Below are 8,941 nucleotides of genomic sequence, written 5' to 3' on the forward strand. Positions count from 1 at the left end.
GAGTTCCTGCAAGAGAGAGGTTTGGAAACACACTCTCTGTGGATGCCTTTCCTTCCTTGAAGAAATATAGGTTTCCCAGTATCCTGCGAACTGAGAGTCACACAGTGCTTGAAAAGTGCTCGCTTAGATATGAGTTTTCAATGGTAATTTCCACTTGGGGCTGTAGCCAAACAGAGGGGTCCCACACTCACTGGGAAAGGCAAAGCAATATCTAAATGTCTGTTCCATCCCTTTTTCTCTGTAGGAGAGCTCTAGTGAGTGCAAGTCTGTCTGGAAAATTCTTGGATCCTTTGGGGACACACCCTTTTTCTGAACCGGGATACCAGAATGAGGGGGCAGAGTTCGTTTTTCTCTCTGTGGACCTTAAAGCAGTGTGGCCTAGCAACAGGTTGAAAATCCATTCAATTGCTCTTTTCTTGACTCTGAGAGAGCTAGATTTGCTCCATCCTTTTTGATTTCTGAAGCAAGTGGGTGAATTGCAACTCCCAGCTATGGGCCTTTTTACAGTGGAATGCCATCTCACAGAAGTGAGTATAGTGAGGGACCTAGCCCTCTTGGACACATTCTCGCAGCCTGCTTCCTCATGTGCAGTACCGGTATAACCTAGGAATGGCTTTGCAAGGCTTGGAAAGTTCAGGGAGACACATGGCCTTGACTCTGGAATTTAGTTCCTCTGAGCAGTACTGAAGGCCTCCCGTCTGGGAAGTTAAACATTTCCTGCAAGATAGAGGGTTGAGAATACACTCTCTTTTGATGCCTTTCTTTCCTTGAAGGAAGATATTTTTCCCTGCATTCTGTGAACTGAGAGTCACACACTGCTTGAAAAGTGCTTGCTTGGAGGTCATCTTTCAGGGGCACTTTCTCCTTGAGTCTGTGATAATAGGGAGGGGCAAACCAACTTCCAATGCCTGTTCCATCCCATTTTCCCAGCAGGAGAAGTCTAGTGAGCCTAGTTCTGTGGAAAATTCTTGGTTTCTGCCAGGACACACCCTGTGATTGAAACTGGATAACTGACCTACAGGGCACAATTCGCATTTTTCTCTCAGGGGGCCCTAAAGTGGTTCGGCCTAGCAAAAGCTTGAAAATCCGTCCAATTGCCACTTTCTTACCTCTGACAGAGCTAACTTTGCTCTACCTTTTGGGATTTCTGAAGCAAGCGGGTGGCTCACACCTTGTAGCTTTGAGCCTGTCACTGGAATGTCACCTCACACAGTTGACCACAGTAGGGCACTCAACCCTTTCAGACACACTCCTGCTGCCAGCTTTCTCATGGTCAGTACCGTTATGACCTAGGAATGTGTTTGCCAGTCTCAGAAATTACAGGGAGACACATGGCCCTGACTCAGGAATTTAGGTCCTCTCAGTAGACCTGCTGGTCTCATGTTTTAGAGAAGCTCAAACTTTCCTTCAAGATAGAGGTTTGGAAACACACTCTCTGTGGATGTCTTTCTGTCCTCAAAGGAAGATAGCTTTCTTCACATTCTGCGACCTGAGAGTCACACTCTGATTGAAAAGTGCTTGCTTGGAAGTCTATTTTCAGTGGCAATATCTCCTTGAGCCTGTGACCATAGGTAGGGGTCCCACACTCACAGGGAAAGGCAAAGCAACCTCCAAATGGCTGTTCCAACCAGTTTTCTCTGTAGAAGAACTCTAGTGAAGATAGGTCTGTCTGGAAATTTCATGAATCACGAGGGGACACATCCCGTGTGTGAACCTGAATACTGGACCTAGGGTGCACAATTTGCATTTTTCTCTCTGGGTGCCATAAAGAGGTGTGGCTGGCAATTGCTTGAAAATCCATCCAATTACTTTTTTCTTACTTCCGACAGTGTAACCTTTGGTCCACCATTCAGGGTTCCTGAGGCAAGCTCGTGGCTCACCACTCCTAGGCACGCCCCAATTTGCCATGGAAAGTTACCTCATCTAGGTAAGCACAGTATGGTACTCAGCACTCTCAGACACACACCTGAAGCCTGTTTTCTCATGAGAAGTCCTGGCATTACTCAGAAGTGTGTTTACAAAGCTCAGAAAATGCTCAAGAACACACTGCTCTTGCTCTGAAATTTAGGTCCTCTGTACCAACCTAGAGGTCTCACATCTTAGTATCTAGACAGTTCCTCATATAGAGAGCCTGTTTCCTCATGGGCAGTCCTGGTATGGCCAAGAAATGTGTTGACAAAGCTCAAAAAGTGCAGGAAAACACATTGTCCTGACTCGGGAAGTGAGGTCCTCTGGGCAAATATGGAGAATTCACATCTTTGAAGCTAGACAGTTCCTAATAGATAAGAGTCTTGAAAACACACTGTCTATAAATACATTTCCTTCCTCAATGGAACATAGGTTTACAGCATTCCATGTCCATAGAGTCACATACTGTTTGAAAACACTTGTTGGGAGTCATTTTTAATTAGCAATTGTTCCTGATAATGTGACCATAGGGAAGGCCACCAAAGTCACAGGAAAAGGAAAAGCAACATCCAAACGTCAGTTCCATCATGTTTTCTCTGTAGTGGAGATTCAGTGTGCCTAGGTCTGTCTGAAAAATTCTTGGATCCTGAGTGGACACATCCTGGGTGTGAACATGGACAGTGGACCTTGGTGGCAAAATTCACATTTCTCTCTCAGTTGGCCAAAAGCAGTACAGCATAACAACTACCTGGAAATGCATTTAGCTGCTGGTTTCTTACTTCTGGCAGTGATCGCTTGGTACACCCTTTGGGATTTCTGAAGCAAGTAAGCAGCTAGCAACTCGTAGCCACTGGCCCATTTACAGTGGAATGCTACATCATCTTGGTAAGTGCAGCATGGCACCTAGCAATCTCAGAAACCCTCCTGCAGCCTGTTTTTCTTAAGGGCACTTCTGGTACGACCTAGGAATGTGTTTACAATGCACAGAAAGTGTTCAGTTCCGTTCAGATGCTCAGTTGTATCCGACTCTTTGGGACCCCATGAATCGAAGCACGCCAGGCCTCCCTGTCCATCACCAGCTCCCGGAGTTTACTCAAACTCATGACCATCGAGTTGGTGATGCCATCCAGCCATCTCATCCTCTGTCACCCCTCCTTCTCCTGCCCCAAAGCCCTCCCAGCATCAGGGTCTTTTCCAATGAGTCAACTCTTCGCATCAGGTGGCCAAAGTACTGGAGTTTCAGTTTCAGCATCAGTCTTTCCAATGAACACCCAGGACTGAGCTCCTTTACGATGGACTGGTTGGATGTCCTTGCAGTCCAAGGGACTCTCAAGAGTCTTCTCCAACTCCACAGTTCAAAAACATCAATTCTTCAGTGCTTAGCTTTCTTCACAGTCTAACTCTTAAATCCATACATGACCACTGGAAAAACCATAGCCTTGACCAGATGGACCTTTGTTGGCAAAGTAATGTCTCTGCTTTTTAATATGCTATCTAGATTGGTCATAACTTTCCTTCCAAAAAGTAAGCATCTTCTAATTTCATGGCTGCAATCACCATCTGCAGTGATTTTGGAGCCCCCCAAAATAAAGTATGACACTGTTTCTACTGTTTCCCCATCTATTTTACATGAAGTGTTGGGGCCAGATGCCATGATCTTAGTTTTCTGAATGTTGAGCTTTAAGCCAACTTTTTCACTCTCCTCTTTCACTTTCATCAAGAGGCTTTTTAGTTCCTCTTCACTTCCTTCCATAAGGGTGGTGTCATCTGCATATCTGAGGTTATTGATGTTTCTCCTGGCAATCTTGATTCCAGCTTGTGCTTCTTCCAACCCAGGGTTTCTCATGATGTACTCGGCATTTAAGTTAAATAAGCAGGGTGACAATATACAGCCTTGACGTACTCCTTTTCCTATTTGGAACCAATCTGTTGTTCCATGTCCAGTTCTAACTGTTGCTTCCTGACCTGCACATAAGTTACTCAAGAGGCAGGTCAGGTGGTCTGGTAGTCCCATCTCTTTCAGAATTTTCCACAGCTTATTGTGATACACACAGTCAAAGGCTTTGGCATAGTCAATAAAGCAGAAATCGATGTTTTTCTGGGACTCTCTTGCTTTTTCAATGATCCAGCAGATGTTGGCAGTTTGATCTCTGGTTCCTCTACCTTTCTAAAACCATCTTGAACATCTGGAAGTTCATGGTTCATGTATTGCTGAAGCCTGGCTTGGAGAATTTTGAGAATTACTTTACTAGCGTGTGAGATGAGTGCAATTGTGCAGTAGTTTGAACATTCTTTGCTATTGCCTTTCTTTGGATTTGGAATGAAAACTGACCTTTTCCAGTCCTGTGGACACTGCTGAGTTTTCCAAATTTGCTGACCTATTGAGTACAGTACTTTCACAGCATCATCTTTTAGGATTTGAAATAGCTTAACTGGAATTCCATCACCTCCACTAGCTTTGTACGTAGTGATGCTTTCTAAGGCCCACTTGACCTCACATTCCAGGATGTCTGGCTCTAGATGAGTGATCACGCCATCGTAATTATCTGGGCCATGAAGATCTTTTTTGTACAGTTATTCTGTGTATTCTTGCCACCTGTTCTTAATAGCTTCTGCTTCTGTTAGATCCATAGCATTTCTGTCATTTATTGAACCCATCTTCGCATGGAATATTCCCTTGGTATCTCTAATTTTATTGAAGAGATCTCTAGTCTTTCCCATTCTGTTGTTTTTCTCTATTTCTTTGCATTGATCAGTGTAAGGCTTTCTTATCTCTCTTTGCTATTCTTTGGAACTCTGCATTCAAATGGTGCAGGCTGTGACGGACCAGGCAGAAGCATGGCCATGAGGAGCTACCTCTCGCCCAAGGTCAGAGGCGGTGGCTGAGGGGAAGCACCCCATGTCGGAGGCCAGGGGCAGTGGCCGAGAGGTGCTACCTCACGCCTGAGGTCAGGGGAGGTGCTGAGATGAGCTACCCCATGTCCAAGGTCAGGGTCTGTGGACAAGAGGACCAACCCCACGTCCAAAGAGTAGCAGCTGCACGGGTGCAGGAGCACCGAGAGGAGCTACTCCACATTCAAGGTCAGGAGGGGCGGCCTGAGGAGATACGCATTGTCCAAGGTAAGGAGGAGTGGCTGCGCATTGCTGGAGCAGCTGTAAAGTGATATCCCACGTCCAAGGTAAGAGAAACTCGAGTAAGATGGTAGGTATTGTGAGAGGGCATCAAAGGGCAGAAACTGAAATCATAATCACAGAAAACTAGCCAATCTGATCACATGGACCATAACCTTGTCTAACTCAATGAAACTAAGCCATGCCGTGTGGAGCCACCCAAGACGGACGGGTCATGGTGGACAGGTCTGACAGAATGTGGTCCACTGGAGAAGGGAATGGCAAACCACTTCAGTATTCTTGCCTTGAGGGCCCCATGAACAGTATGAAAAGGCAAAATGATAGGATACTGAAAGAGGAACTCCCCAGGTCGGTAGGTGCCCAATATCCTACTGGAGCTCAGTGGAGAAATAACTCCAGAAAGAATGAAGGGATGGAGCCAAAGCAAAAGCAATACCCAGTTGTGGATGTGACTGGTGATAGAAGCAAGGTCTGATGCTGTAAAGAGCAATATCGCATAGGAACCTGGAATGTTAGGTCCATGAATCAAGGCAAATTGGAAGTGGTCAAACAGGATATGGCAAGAGTAAATGTCGACATTCTAGGAATCAGCAAATTAAAATGGACAGGAATGGGTGAATAACTCAGATGACCATTATATCTACTACTGTGTGCAGGAACCCCTTAAAAGAAATGGAGTAGCCATCATGGTCAACAATAGAGTCCAAACTATGGTACTTGGATGCAATCTCCAAAAAGTGTAGGGAAATACAGTGCTTTGACTCTGGAATTTGGGTCCTCAGGGCAAACCTGGAAGTCTCACATCTTTGAGTCTATACAGTTTGTGATACACAGAGGCCTGATAAAACACTCTCTGTTGATGCCTTACCTTCCTGGATGGAACATAATCTTCCCAGCTTTTTGTGTGCTCAGAGTCACACACTGCTTGAAAACGCTTGTTGGAAGTAATTTTTCAGTAGCAACTTCCCCTGATGTTGTGACCTTAGGGAAGACTGCCACACTCACAGGAAAAGGCAAAGTATCATCCAGACGTCTGCTCAATCACGTTTTCTTGATAGGAGCGATCCATTCAACCTAACTGTCTAGAATACTCATGGATACTGTTCCTACACATCCTATGTTTGAACCTGGATACCGGACCTTGGCAGCAAAATTTGCATTTTTTTCTCAGTTGGCCCTAAAATGGTTAGACCTAGTTACTGCCTGAAAATGCTTCTAATTGCTGTTTTCTTACTTCTGACAGTGATAGTGTTGGTGCACCCTTTGGGATTTATGAATCAAGCAGGAGGCTCTCCACTCCAAGCCACTGACCCCTTTCCAGGGGGATGTCATCCCATCTAGGTTAGCACAATATGTCACCCAGCACTCTGAGACACACTCTTGCAGCCTGACTTTTCATGGTCAGATCTGGTATGACCTAGGAATGTGTTTACAAATCTCAGAAAGTGGTGAGAAACACACTGCCCTGACTCTGGTATTTAGGTCCTCTGGGAAACTTGGAGGACTCACATGTTTGAATCTAGACAGTTTATGACAGGTAGAGACGTGATAACATATTCTCGCGAGATGCCTTTCCTTCCTCAAAGGAATATAGCTTTCTCAGCATTCTGTGTGCTGAGTGTCACACACTGCTTGAAAACCCTTGTTGGAGGTCATTTTTCATTAGCAATTTCCCCTGGAGGTGTGACTGTAGGGAAGGCGCCACACTCACAGGTAAATTCAAAAGCACTTATAAACATCTGTTCAATCACGTTTTCTTGGTAGGGGCCATCCATTCAATGTAAGTCTATCTAGAAAATTCGTGGACACTGCGGGGAAACACCTATGTTTGAATCTGAATACCAGACTTTGGTGTTAAAATATGCAGTTTTCCCTCACTTGGCCCTAAAACAGTACAGCCGAACAACTGCTTGAAATTCCATCTGAATGCTGTTTTCTTACTTCTGACAATGCTAGCTTTGGTTCACCCTTTGGGATTTCTGAAGCACGTGAATGGCTTGCAACTCCTAGCTGCAGGCCCAGTTCCAGTGGAGTGACACCTCAACTATGTGACCACAGTATTTCACCCAGCACACTCTGATACACTCCCTCAGCATCCTTCCTTAGGAGCCGACCTAGTATGACCTAGGAATGCATTTAGAAGTCTCAGAAAGTGCAGCAAGACACACTGTCCTGACTCTGGAACTTAGGTCCTTTAAGCAGGCCTGAGCTCTCACATCTTAGAAGCTGAACAGTTCCTGCTATAAAAAACACACTCTCTGTTGATGCCTTTCCTTCACTGAAGGAACATAACTTTCCCAATGTACTGTGTGCTGAGAGTCACACACTGCTTGAAAACGTTTGCTTGGAGTTCATTTTTCAGTCACAATTTCCCCTGAGACTGTGACAGTAGGGAAGCCCCCACAATCACAAGACAGGCAAGCAAGCATCCAAATGCCTGTTCCATCACGTTTTCTCTGTTAGAGACGTGCAGTGAACCCAGGTCTATCTGGAAAAGTTTGGATCCTGTGGGATCACATCCTCAGTGTGAACCTGAATACAGGACAAAATTCACCTTTTCCTCTCAGTTGGCACTAAAACGGTTTGGCATAGCAACTGCTTGAATATCCATCCAGTACTTGTTTTCTTATTTCTGACAGTGACAGATTTGGTCCACCCATGTAATTTCTGAAGCAAGCAGTCGGCTTGCCACTTCTATCTGGTGGTCCCTTTCCTGTGAAATGTCACATAATGTAGGTAGCACCACATGGCACCCAGCTCTCTCAGACACACTCCGACAGCCTGTTTCCTCATTGGCAGTCCTGGTATGACCTAGGAATGTATTTACAAGGCTCAGAGATTGTATGGAAACATATGCCCTGACTCGGGATGTTAGGTCATCTGGGCAAGGCTGAAAGTCTCACGTCTTACAATCTAGAGAGCTCCTAATAGATAGAGGCCTGGAAACACACTCTCTGTTGATTCGTTTCCTTACTCAAAGGGCCATTGCTTTCCCAACATTTTAGGGCCAACCTAGAGGAAAATGCGAATTTTCCCACCAAAGTCCATTACCCAGGTTCACACGTAGGATATGTCCCCACAGCACTGAAGAATTTTCAAGACAGACCTAGGCTAACCCTATCCCTAACCCTAACCCTAGGATCTCTGCTACAGAGAAATATGATGGAACAGACGTTTGGATGATATTTTGCCTTTTCCTGTGAGTGTGGTGGGCTTCCCTATGGTCGAACCCTCAAGGGAAATTGCTACTGAAAAATGACTTCCAGGCAAGCATTGTCAAGCAGTGTGTGACTCTCAGCACACAGAATGCTGGGAAAGCTATGTTCATTCGAGGAAGGGAAGCATCAATAGAGAGTGTGTTTTCAGGCCTCTATCTATCAGGATCTGTCTATATTCTAAGATGTGAGATCTCCAGGCTTGTCCAGAGGACCCATCTTCCAGAGTCTGGGCAGTGATTCCCTGCAAACTCAGAGCCTTGTAAGCACATTCCAAGATCACTCAGGAATGCCCGTGATGAAACAGGCTATGGAAGAGTGTCCGTGTGTGCTGTGTGTCATTCTGTCCTTACCAAATAAACTGACATTCCACTGGAAATGGGCCAGGGACTAGGAGTTATGAACCGCCTGTTGCTTCAGAAATCCAGAAATGTGGAACAAAGCTATCATTGTCAGAAGTAAGAAAACAGGTATTAAATGAACTTTCAAGCAGTTGTTAGGCCATAACCTTTTAAGCCCAATGGAGAGAATAATGCAAATTTTGTCACCAAGATCCACTATCAAGATTCACATTCAGGATGTGTCCCTGCAGTATCCAGGAATTTTCCAGATCGGACTAGGCTCACTATATCTCACCTACAGAGCAAACGTGATGGAACACACATTTGAATGTGGTTCCCCTTTAC

This window comes from Muntiacus reevesi, chromosome X (assembly GCF_963930625.1).
Source record: "Muntiacus reevesi chromosome X, mMunRee1.1, whole genome shotgun sequence".
Lineage (NCBI taxonomy): Eukaryota > Metazoa > Chordata > Mammalia > Artiodactyla > Cervidae > Muntiacus > Muntiacus reevesi.